At 43.4% G+C, this 12,693-nt stretch overlaps 1 long non-coding RNA gene across 2 annotated transcripts in view; it reads right to left on the bottom strand.

The window, feature by feature from the left end:
• LOC145516258 (uncharacterized) overlaps positions 1–12,693 on the bottom strand; it is a 42,556-nt gene that overhangs the window by 20,249 nt on the left and 9,614 nt on the right. Inside the window, exon 5 of one of the 2 annotated variants that reach the window (XR_014061243.1) lies at positions 9,609–9,679. This is a non-coding gene — a long non-coding RNA (uncharacterized LOC145516258). Of the gene's footprint in view, positions 1–7,674; positions 9,680–12,693 lie in introns of those variants that run through there. The other variant, XR_014061244.1, reaches the window with a different exon arrangement.

Raw genomic sequence — 12,693 nt, 5'->3', positions numbered from 1 at the left:
TAAAATTCCAAAACTTCTTCTGAAGCTCAAATTTATGCAGATTCAAGTTTAATAGAAAGGGGTAGAAGGGCAGTATCAAACTTCTTCAGCTATTAGAGGTCACACATTTCTTTCACAGTAAGAGGACAGGACTGAAGCTACAAGCAGAGACACTTAACACCAGGCCTGGGGCTTACTCCATAGGGGTGTCAGACTCCTAGAAAGTGAAAAGGTGCTGATGCATTTTGACTCTGGAAGGGCAGGACTTTGTGTCTGTTTCCTTCCCTGTTCCCCAAACTCGGCGAGTGCTTTTGATAAAGCAAAAATGGGGTTCTTGAGCTCAACTCCCAGTGCAGTTGGCCCTCAAATAATACAGGTTTGAACTGCATGGGTCCACTTAAAGGCAGATTTTTTTCAATAGTCAATACCACAGTACTACCAATCTGAGGTTGGTTGAATCCAAGGTTGGTTGAATCCAAGGATGCAGAGGAATCTGGGTTACAGAGGGCCCACTGTAAAGTTATGTTTGGATTTTGGACTTTGGGGCATCAGTATGCCTGATCTCTCCCTCCCTGCTCAAGGGTCAGCTGTATTTTGAGTTTAATAGGTTTGGTTCAATGCCTGGACATTTGCACTGAGCACCAATGGCTTAGGCAATGGCTGTGGTGTAGTCATTTAACAGACATCTTATAAAAAGATAATGTAGCAATGGAAAAACATTACTGTTAACTAGAAGGTTAAGAAAAAGTAGAGCCAGGGAAATCCTTGGAGGTCTAGTGGTTAGGCTTCAGAGCTTCTACTGCAGGGGGCATGGGTTCACTCCCTAGTCAGGGAACTAGGATCCCACATGCCACGTGGTGAGGCCAGAAAACAAAAACAAAAGGCAGAACCAAAATTGCACAACTGTGTAAAAGATGCATGTTCAAACTGACAAGAAAGATTCAGTCAGCTCAATTTAGTCGCTCAGTCATGTCTGACTCTGTGACGCCACAGACTGCAGCAAACCAGGCTTCCCTGTCCATCACCAACTCCCAGAGCTTACTCAAACTCATGTCCATCGAGTCAGTGATGCCATCCAGACATCTCATCCTCTGTCATCCCCTTCTTCTCTCATCTTCAATCTTTCCCAACATCAGGGTCTTTTTCTAGTGAGTCAGCTCTTCGCATCAGGTGGCCAAAGTATTGGAGTTTCAGCTTCAGCATCAGTCCTTCCAATGAATATTCAGGACTGATCTCCTTTAGGATGGACTGGTTGGATCTCCTTGCATCCAGGGGACTCTCAAGAGTCTTCTCCAACATCATAGTTCAAAAGCATCAATTCTTCTGCACTCAGCTTTCTTTATAGCCCAACTCTCACAACCATACATGACTCCTGGAAAAACAATAGCCTTGACTAGATGGACCTTTGTTCGCAAAGTAATGTCTCTGCTTTTTAATATGTTGTCTAGGTTGGTCATAACTTTTCTTCCAAGGAGCAAGCGCCTTTTAATTTCATGGCTGCAGTCACCATCTGCAGTGATTTTGGAGCTCCCAAAAATTAAGTCTCTCACTGTTTCCATTGTCTCCCCATCTATTTGCCATGAAGTGACTGGACCGGATGCTATGATCTTAGTTTTCTGAATGTTGAGTTTTAAGCCAACTTTTTCACTCTCCTCTTTCACTTTCATCAAGAGGCTCTTTAGTTCTTCTTCGCTTTCTGCCATAAGGGTGGTGTCATCTGTATATCTGAGGTTATTGATATTTCTCCCAGCAATCTTGATTCCAGCTTATGCTTCATCCAGCCCAGCGTTTCACATGATGTACTCTGCATAGAAGTCAAATAAGCTAGGTGCCAAAAAAGGTACAAGATCAATATTAAAGGACAGTTTGATTTGCTAATCTATAATGCTGAGAGCGAATCATTGATTTCCTTTTATATTGAGGGCTATGATGTTGCTTAGCTGATTTTTTAGAAGTTTTTAATAATTTTACTTACTTATTCATTTATCAATTTTTGGCCACGTTGGGTCTTCATTGCTGTGTGGGCTACTCTTCATTGTGGTGCCCAGGTTTAGTTACTTCGAGGCTTGTGGGATCTTCCCAGTTCAGGGATCAAACCCATGTCTCCTGCTTTCACCAGTGGACTCTTTACCACTAAGCCACCAGGGAAGCCCTGCTTAGCTGATTTTAAAATCTGTATTCATTAAAACAGACATGGATTTTGGAATTTATTAACACGTTAGGAAATAGAAACAGCCACAATGGTTTCTGCCCTTCCTATTAAACTTCTAATTAACATTATTATGTAAATATTCACATGATTTTAGGAAGATAGCTTCCTGTCAAGAGACAAAGACATAAGAAACAATACAAAACTATAACCATTAATTTTGTTCATAAAAATCAACAACTACAGTAACTACTACCACAAGTTTAGAACCCAGAAATGTCCATACCAGGACAATTTAGTGCAGACACTGTAATCACATTACATATAATATCACTAGAGCTTTCCCAGAGCCACTCAAAAAGCTAAAGAACCTTGACATTTATGTGACATAGTTATTACTAGAATAAAAGGTTTAGATTATTCCATAGTCCCTTAGCATCTGTTGTTGAAATGCATTCTCTGGCATTACAGATAAGAAGATATGAGTCAAGAAACTTGCTAATTTATATCATAGTGATTTTTCATAGTCTCCTGTTTGGCAACATATATGTAAAGTTAATCTCAGACAATAGAAGCATTTAATAGCAATGCTTCTTCCCCATGCCTCTTCGTTTCCCTGTAATGCTCACATTTTCCATTGAAGTGGGAGGTGATGGATGCTAGAATCATTATCAAGTTAAATTAAACCAATTGTTACTTAAGAGACTCCAGCCAAAGTGGATCCTTCTCTATTTTCAGATAACTACCTCTAATTCCTACATGGTCAAGTGCAAACATAGCCATGAAAGTGGAAGTGTTAGTCGCTCTTTGTGTCTGACTCTTTGTGATCCCACGGACTGCAGCCCACCAGGCTCATCTGTCCAGGCAAGAATACTGGAGTGGGTAGCCATTCCCTTCTCCAGGGGATCTTCCCGACCCAGGGATTGAACCCCCATCTCCTGCATTGCAGGCAGACTGTTTACTATCTAAATCAACAGCCATGGAATGTCTTAAATAATGGACAGAAATAGCTTTCTTTTTAGAACTGACAAACAGGAATAACTTACATTAGTAACTCAAGCACTTGTGATATCTAAAAACATAATGCAAAGTCCTAGCCATGATCTGGCCATTACAATAGAAGTTAAGGGTAAAGTCCCATCAAAGACACAATTTCACTGAGATTAGGATGTGGGAATTTGGGTAGTATTAAATATATACTCCTTACCCACCCGCCACCCCATACCAGCAACAAAGCAACAATGCTATAGACAATTGGTCCAGGTACTGAATTTTGATAACTACTGAAATAGTCAGACAAGGATATAATCTTAGACCTTACAGAGATCTTTAAAAAGAACTAAGCTACACTAATCTAAAAATAGCAATAAATATAGAGAAAATAAAAACTTTTTTGGTACAAACAGTTTAGCATTTACTATGCATCTGATTTCATCTGCACAGAGAATATCCCTGCATTTATTATTTTTTTTTTGTAGAGTTTTGAATTCATATTCTAGGCATAGAGATTTTTCTTCGGTGAACTTGAGTTTTCCCCCCTATATTCCCAGTCAGGGTCAGTTTCAGCCCAACTTAGATGAAATTTTACTTCTGGAGATGCCTACATCATTCTGCACAGGCTGGACCTGGCGTCCAGCCCCAGTGATGGCCATCCTTAATCTGGGGCAAGCTCAAAGACCTGAACTGTTTCCTAAACTGTGTGGAGGGCTGTAAGGATGTGCTGCTGGTTGTTGCTGTTGTTCGGTCGCTCAGTCCTGTCCGACTCTCTGTGACCCCATGGACTACAGCATGCCAGGCTTCCCTATCCTTCACCATCCCCTGGAGCTTGCTCAAACTCATGTCCATTGAGTTGGTGATGCCATCCAACCATCTCATCCTCTGTCATCCCCTTCTCCTCTTGCCTTCAATCTTTCCCAGCATCAGGGTCTTTTCCAATGAGTTGTCTCTTCGCATCAGGTGGCCCAAGTATTGGAGTTTCAGCTTCAGCATCAGTCCTTCCAGTGAGTATCAGGACTGATTTCCTTTAGGATGGACTGGTTGGATATCCTTGCACTCCCAGGGACTCTCGGGAGCCTTCTCCAACACCACAGTTCAAAAGCACATGCTGGGGTCAGGCTCAAATCCCTGAGAACCTACAAGATCAGCCCCGCACCCATTCTGGGTCTTAGGTCTCACACTGGCTTCCGAGTGTCAGACCATGCCCAACAGTGGAATTTGTCTTGCTGGTGTCTCTCCATCTTCTCCCATACCATTTGTCCTCGGGCCCAGTGCACATTCTGTGTTTGGGCCAGTACTTGCCTGGTTTCTGGGTGGTCGAAAACCTCACAAATAGGACAATGTTGGACACACGAAGACTGTCATTCTCCAAGAACATTCTTAAACTTAAAACAGTGCAATGTTTTGAAAAGTAGGTTTCTTTTCTCTTTTTAGTTTGGCCATGCCACTCAGAAAGCTGGATTTTAATTCACCAATCAGGGATCGAATCTGTGACCCCTGCAGTGGAATCGCATAGGCTGAACCACTGGATCACCAGGGAAATTTGGAAAAGTGGGTTTCTACAGTTGAAGTATCAAGGAGTCATAACAAGTGAACCTTCTCATGGTTTTATATAAAAGATCAAACATGTGGCACTGGTAGAAATAGCCCCAAAGCTTGAGCTTCTCTGCAGAAGCCAGAACAGAAAGAAAGCATCACTATGATCACAGTGAAAAAGAATCTCATACTTGTGATTAACACTACCTGTGCCTCAGCTACACCTCTCACCTCACTTGAGCCTCTTGCTCAGATTAGAAAGCTCTTTCACACTAGGTACTCATTCGATCCCATAACAATTAAGGAACATTACACTGGGCTTACTGTCAACTTATCCTGTTACAGTAAAGGAAATACTATCTCTAGAAGGTTCTCACTTCAGCCACAAAGGAAGCCCCATCTAGATTAAATCTTACTGTGCACGCTCTCCTTCTACCCAGGCTTTTCCTCATATGCCTTTTTATACATAGCATATTCCACCAAATCCTAAATTCTTGGGTTCATCACTATCTGCCACCCTCCTGCCCTCCTTGTAAAACAGACTTCCTGGTGTCATGGACATTACTGAAACCTTCATCGCAGAAATGTATTCATCCTCCCCCAGGGCTCCCAATTGTTTCACTTAGTGCCATCTAACAGAACATAAGGAGAAAGCCACTTATATAATTTTAAATTTTCTAGAAATCATATTCTGTGCGTGTGTTTTTAAATTTAATTGTAATTGGTGGATAATTGTTTTAGAAGCCACATTTTTTAAAAGGAAAAAGTAAAATCAATTTTTCAAACTGCATTGTGGTAAAGTATACATAAAATTCACATTTTAACCACTTTTAAATGTACAGTTCAGTGGCATTAAAGTACACAATGTTGTGCAACCATCATTGCTGTCCATTTCCAGAACTTTTCATCATCCCAAACAGAAATTCTATATTAAATACTAACTCCCCATCTCCTTCTTCCCCTAGACCCCTATAATCTCTATTCTACTTTCTGTCTCTGTAAATCTGACTACTCACGTGAGTGGAGTCATATAATATTTTTCCCTTTGTGGCTGGCTTGTTTCACTTAGTATAATGTTTTCAAGATTCATCTCTGTAGTACCATGTGTCAGAATGTTATGTCTCTTTGAGGCTGAATAATATTTCATTACATATATCAAATTTTGGTTATTGAGTCATCTGTTGATGGAAATTTGGGTGTGACCATCTTTTGGTTATTATGAATAATGCTGCTATGAACATTGGTATACGAGTATCTGTCTGGGTTCCCATTTTCAATTCTTTAGGCATATTCCAGAATTAGTGAAACCAATTCTAAAAATATATTTTACTTAACCTAGTATATCCAAAATATTACAATTTCAACATGTAATCAATAGGAAAAAAGGAGAAACTTTACAGTATTTTTGTGGGGTGGGGTTTCAAAATCCAGGGTATTTACAGTACTTCTCAATTCAGATGACAAAATTTTCAACAAAAATTGATCCCTGTTTAGATTTCATAAAATTTATAGGGGAAAAAGTAAGATTCACATACACACCTTGTTCTAAATATACTCTGTGTGTGTGTGTGTGTGTGTGTGTGAAGTCACTTCAGTTGTATCTGACTCTTTGTGACCCTATGGACTGTAGCCCACCAGGCTCCTCTGTCTAAGGAAGTCTCCAGTGGGTAGCCATGCCCTCCTGCAGGGGATCTTCTGGACCCAGGGATCAAACATGCATCACTTTACATCTCCTGCACTGGCAGGCAGGTTCTTTACCAGTAGCACCAGCTGGGAAGCCCCAAATATACTTAAGAACATGTAAATTAACTAAAACGAAATAGAATTTAAAATTCAGTTCCTCAGCCACATTTCAAGTGTTCAATACCCACATGTGGCCAGTGGCTCCCATACTGAACAACCACAGGTCTAATCAACTGAGTAGAAGTGCCTCTCTTGGCCCCAGTCAATGTGCTCCATCCAACTTTACTCAGCCTTCTTCCCACTATTTCCCAACAACTGATCCTGATCATTAACTCAAGAAATATTTACTGAGCACTGACAATGGGCCAAGCATTGTGCTAACAACTGGATATTCAATTCAGTTCAGTCGCTCAGTCGTGTCCGACTCTTTGTGACCCCATGAATCACCGCGCACCAGGCCTCCCTGTCCAGGGTCTTTTCCAATGAGTCAACTCTTCGCTTGAGGTGGCCAAAGTATTGGAGTTTCAGCTTGAACATCAGTCCTTCCAATGAACACCCAGGACTGATATCCTTTAGGATGGACTGGTTGGATCTCCTTGCAGTCCGAGGGACTCTCAAGAGTCTTCTCCAACACCACAGTTCAAAAACATTAATTCTTCGGCGCTCAGCTTTCTTTACCGTCCAACTCTCACATCCATACATGACTGGATATAATGGGAAACAAACGCATGTCTGCACAAAGCCCAAAAACAGGTGGGGCCAGCAGACATCAAAAACAAGCTATAAGTTTTATGGGGGGAAAAAAAAAGGTGTGATGATGGGACAAGCAGATGTCAAAGAGAGTCACACGAAAAACAATATCTTAAAAGTTTTGATAAGTACCTGGAGAAAACAAACCAACAAAAAAAGATCTGATAGGAGTTATAATAGTGGGCTTTATGTAGAAGAGAAACTCCTCAGAGGAAGAAACCTGAAGCTGAGAAGGAAGGACAGATGAGTTGGGAACAGGGAAGAGATGAGGGCAAGGCAGTAAGGTGACAGGCAGGGGGTCAGTATGTGTGAAAGGCCTGGGGTGGAGAAAAAGTTTCAGCTCTGGAAACAGAGATGAGTACGGTGCAAGTATAGACTCTGTGGCCCTGAATGGCGAGGTAAGCTCAACCCAGTGAAGACAGTGGGGCGGATGGGCAGGTAAGCAGGACCCAGCTTGTACAGGTCTTTATATCAAAGTAAGGATTTGAGATTTTGTACCAAATACAATAGGAAAGCTGTTAAAAAAAAAAAACAAGTGTTTAAGAATTGGGCTGCATATAAGTTAAATTGTTGGACTGGCATTTCTTTCTATTTTTTTAAGATTTTTTTGGATGTGGACCATTATTAAAGTCTTTATTGAATTTGTTACCATATTGCTTCTGTTTTATGTTTTGATTTTTTGGGCGTGAGACATGTATAACCTTAGATCCTAGCTCCCTGATCCCCCTGCATTGGAAGGTGAACCGCTGGACCACCAAGGAAGTGCCTGGCATTTCTTTAAAGCCCACCCTGACTGTTTGGTGAAGAAAAGTCCTGACTCTTCAGCTTGGAGCCTAAAGAACCCTTCTCTCCTTCAGCCTTTTGACCTACACTGCTTGGTCAAAGCTGAACTGTAATTCTTGCCTCATATTTATCTATTGTCATTGTGTGTACTGCCTATGTTTACTGTTATTCATACACTCAGCTCATTAACGCACCTCACCCTAACTGCGATCTTTCCCAGTTGGCAAGAAAAACTTCTCACCCATTTTTTGTGTATCCATAGCCTGGAATGTGGAACAGTCAGCCTCCGCCCTGACAATCTGTTAAATCAGATTGAGGTCAAAATTGAATCATAATTTGCTACTTTCTCCAAAAAGCATTCTGTGACCTAATTAACTCTTTGATCCAACTTTTCTGTACTCCAGTTGCCACAAAGACTAAAGGTCCTGAGCAAGATCTGGGCAGTCCTCCCGCATCCAGGCTGGCAATATTTAATTACGAAAAGGGGTTTTGTTTCAAGTCAGGCTAGGGTCATAAAAGGCATCAGCTCACATGTGACATAGTATTTCAGAGCTTCAAGGAACTCTCCTTCTACCTTTCAAAGTTCTGGCACAGAAACTGTACTTCACAGAGTTTGCAAGCAATGAAAAACCAACTCTAAGAAGTGCCGGCACTGGGCTAGATGTGCCAACCTTAGCTAAGGATGCCAAAAGCATTAGATTCCTTTCTACCCTCCATTTATTGTGGATTCCATCATCTGGGGGTGAAGAAGTGTGGAAAGGGCCCAGACTTGGTGACATACAAACTGACTTTAGCCAGATTAATATCTGAGCCTGTTTTGATGTCTAAAGCAGGTGATAATATCTATCACTACAGACTCGTTAGGGGGATTAGGTGAGAAGTGAAACTATCTAGTAGCATTTGTGGACAAACTGCTTTCTGTGCCTTAAGGTTTTGGGTGAGAGGGAGGAGAGAGGGGGAGGAAGGAGGGAGTGACCTTTGCCGCGAACAGAAAAGCCACTAGGTTTCCTCTTAATCCTTTACCTAATGGTGAATAAGACATTACGGTAGATAGTTCAGAAGAAAAACAAAAGCCCATTTATGAAATATACTAGGAGAGATGATGTCAACAGCATCAATTTTTGAAGATACAAAAATAAATGTAACTTTACCTGAACAGAAGCAGCCTTTTGTTTTACCCCCACTTTCAGCAGCCTGGACAAGCATTAACAAATCTACGATGCAGACTAATTCCTGGGTTATAAAAGATGACTGTAAAAGCTGCCTAAGGACTTCAGGCTTCTCCTCCACCCCTTCCCTAGCATCACACTTGGGCTGAGCTGCCCAGAGACAGGTTTTCTTGTTCTTCATCTTCCCGTTTTCTCCCGCCCCACGCAATTCCACCCAATGGCCCGTCTCAGGACTGGGAGCGTCCTCTGTGCCAGTCTGGATGTTCCTCAGGGCTCTCTGGACCCAAGGGGCATGGGTCCACTGCAGTCAGGACTGAAGTAGGAAACAAATGGGACCCTGGGTCGGACAGCTGGTGTTTTGTCAAGTGGAGTAAAGCAAACTTTGTTCTCACCCAGCTACTCCAAGGACAAAGAGAGTGGCAGCAGCTGAGCTCTGCTGAAGTAAAGAGATAAGATTACCACTCCTGAGGTCTAGGAAAACTTCCTCAGGCGCACATCTGCGAGAAAGCTCCTTGGGGATCAAAATGGGAGAGGACACCACCCCATAATAATGGTGGACATACCTCCACAGGCTTCTGTAGTGGGATCCATCTTAGCAAAAAGATGCACACTCACGTTGGCAAGTGTCCTAGGACTGGTCATGTGTGAAAAAGAAATAAGATAATTGGTCAAAGGTAAACAAAGACCCAGAAGGATTATACTATATAAGGGATTTAAACCACCTCTTTATGGGACTACCCTAAAGATCCACTTAGTTAAGACTCTGAGCTCCCACTGCAGAGGGCATGCATTCCATCCATGAACAGGGACTAAGATCTTGCAAACCATGTGTCTCAGCCAAAAAAATAAAATTTTTTTTTTCAAATGTCTAACTGGGAAAATGAAATCCTTAAAAAAAAAAATAAAAATGAAAATCATCTCTTTACTATGCTCCTCCTCACCAGAGAGGATGCCCATACCCTTTTTCTCGGAGTATGTATCTCTGTCTTGCTTCTGACTTAACTAAATAAACTGCTTGTCTGTGTGCTCTCCTATATGTTGCGCCGTGTTCCTAATAATAAACTTTGTACCTGTGGCTACAGTGTTTGCCTCTTTGAAACATTTTTTGCTTTGGGGGGAGGGGGATGAGGAGGCAGGGAGAGAGCCAGAGTCACTTTGTTTCTAGCCTTCAGCCCTGGAGGTCCAGAGGCTAGGATTCCCGGCTCTCATCCAGGATGTCCATGTTCAACTCCTAACCAGGGATCTAGGGTTTCTCTTGAGGGGCTGGCTGCTGCGAGATCAGGACCACTTTCCATTCTTCCTCCGAGGCCCTGACTACCCTCAGAACCCTAGACCCCGCCTTCCAAGCAGCGCAGCTCTCCGCGCCCTCACCCCGAGCCTCCTCACCCCCACCCAAGTCCCCGCAGGGTCACCGAGGGGCGGAGGCTGGTCACTGCCCGGGAATGACCCCGGCCTGCACGAGCCCCGGCGGGGAGAGGACGAGAGCGCGCGCCGGGCGCGGCCCCGCCCCATCGCCAGATGCGGCGCCATGCGCGCGCGGTGATTGGCGGGCACCGCCGCTGGATGAATGGGGTGACCGTGGCGGCGGAGCTGGGCGGGGGATGCGGAGGGCGCCGGGCGGGGGCGGCACCGCCCTGCGCCGCAGCGGGCAGTTAATGGTCCCCGCGCCCCGCGAGTGGAGGAGGGGTCCGAGACGGGCTTTGGTCCCTGGGTGTGGGGGCCCGGAAGTGATGGAGGATCGGGAGCGGCTGCGGTCCAGACTCGAGGGCGGGATGTTGGAGTCGGGGAGGAAAGACCGCGCCCGCCCCTCTGGCGACACGCAGCGCCTGCCCACCCCCGAGGATCCCTCCTGGAGGCTCGGAGCACGTTGTGTAAAGATGGCCCGGAGCTCTTCGGAGGAAGGGCTACGTTAGGAATCCAGGTCTGGACACGCAGCGTTTTTCCATCCCTCCACCAGGACCCTATTTTGACTTCACATTTTACACTGGATCATCCAGCAAGTGTCTGTTGAGCACATACTTTATGCCCGGCACATCCCAGTGAACAAGGCGGACTTGTTTCTGCCATTCCGAAGTTTAAAGGCTAATTGGGAAGGTAGGGATAAAATTAGTAAGCAAAACAATCGCAGGTTGTGTGAAGTGCTGTGAACTGAGCGTAAACTAGTGGCCGAGGGAAGAGCGACTCCTGAGGCGGGACTGATTTTAGCCGGTAATAGGAGAAATCTATCTGAAAAGGGGACTTTTAAGTTGAGACGGGAAAAGGGGAGATGGGCAGTATTTTAATTACAGCCTTTCCAAAGGCTCTGCTGCCTCAAGACTCTTTTCTCATTCTCTCCAATATCTGAATTCCTGTGGCACCTTTTTATGCACTTCTTAAGGTACATCACCTTTTATTTTTAACCAAGTATTGTAGTTTTATTATCTCAATTTTTGGCACACGCCATGTCCCCTAAAAACAATCAGTAAGTATCAACTTAGTATCCACTACCTTTCAGATACCCTGCTAAATGCCCCAGTTAATTTAAAAAGTGAACAGGCTATTCATGAGTGTACCTTGAATATTCATTTTGTTCTTTCCTGCTTGTGCTATACATTCTTTATAGCACCCCCTAATCCCTAGTCTACCGGAATTTTTCCTGATTTATTTAACCACAACCCAGCTTTCCAGGCTTTCACGCTTTCAGAGCTTAGTTACTTCTTAATTGGTTCATCCAGTAAACTAAATGGGTACACCCATCAGTGAATGAAAGTACGATGCATTATCTTACTATATAATGTTTGTGTTTGTGTTTTAATAGTAACTTATAATGCCACAATTCAAAGTTTTTGTTGTTCAGTGGCTAAGTTGTGTCTGATTCTGCAACCCCATGAACTACACCAGACCAGGCTTCCCTGTCCTTCACTGTCTCCCGGAATTTGCTCAAACTCATGTCCAGTGAGTTGGTGATGCCATCCAACCATCTCCTCCTCTGTCTTCCCCTTCTTCTCTTGTCCTCAGTCTTTCCCAGCATCAAGGTCTTTTCCGATGAGCTGACTCTTCGCATCCGGCGGCCAAAGTATTGGAGTTTCAGCTTCAGCATCAGTCCTTCCAGTGAATATTCAGGATTGATTCCTTTAGGATTGACTGGTTTGATCTCCTTGCTGTCTAAGGGACTCAAGAGTCTTCTCCAGCGCCACAATTCAAATGCATCAATTCTCGGTGCTCAGCTTTCTTTATGGTCCAGCTCTCAGTACATGACTACTGTGAAAACCATAGCTTTGACTATAAGGATCTTTGTCGGCAAGATGATGTCTCTGCTTTTTAATACGCTGTCTAGCTTTCTCATAGCTTTTCTTCCAAGGAGCAAGTGTCTTAATTTCATGGCTGCAGTCACCATCTGCAGTGATTTTGGAGCCCAAGAAAATAAAATCTGTCACTATTTCCACATTTTCCCCAACTATTTGCCAGAAGTGATGGGACTGGATGCCATGATCTTAGTTTTTTTAATGTTGAGTTTTAAGCCAGCTTTTTCACTCTCCTGTTTCACTTTCATCAAGAGATTCTTTTGTTCCTCTTTGCTTTCTGTCATGAGAGTGGTATTATTTGCATATCTGAGGTTGTGGATATTTCTCCCAGCAATCTTGATTCCATCTTGTGAGTCATCCAGCC

This window comes from Giraffa tippelskirchi, chromosome 8 (genome assembly GCF_054371585.1).
Source record: "Giraffa tippelskirchi isolate mGirTip1 chromosome 8, T2T-mGirTip1v1.2.pri, whole genome shotgun sequence".
Taxonomy (NCBI): Eukaryota; Metazoa; Chordata; class Mammalia; order Artiodactyla; family Giraffidae; genus Giraffa; species Giraffa tippelskirchi.
The sequence above is the reverse complement of the archived record's forward strand: the minus strand, read 5'-3'. Positions and strand labels throughout refer to the sequence as shown.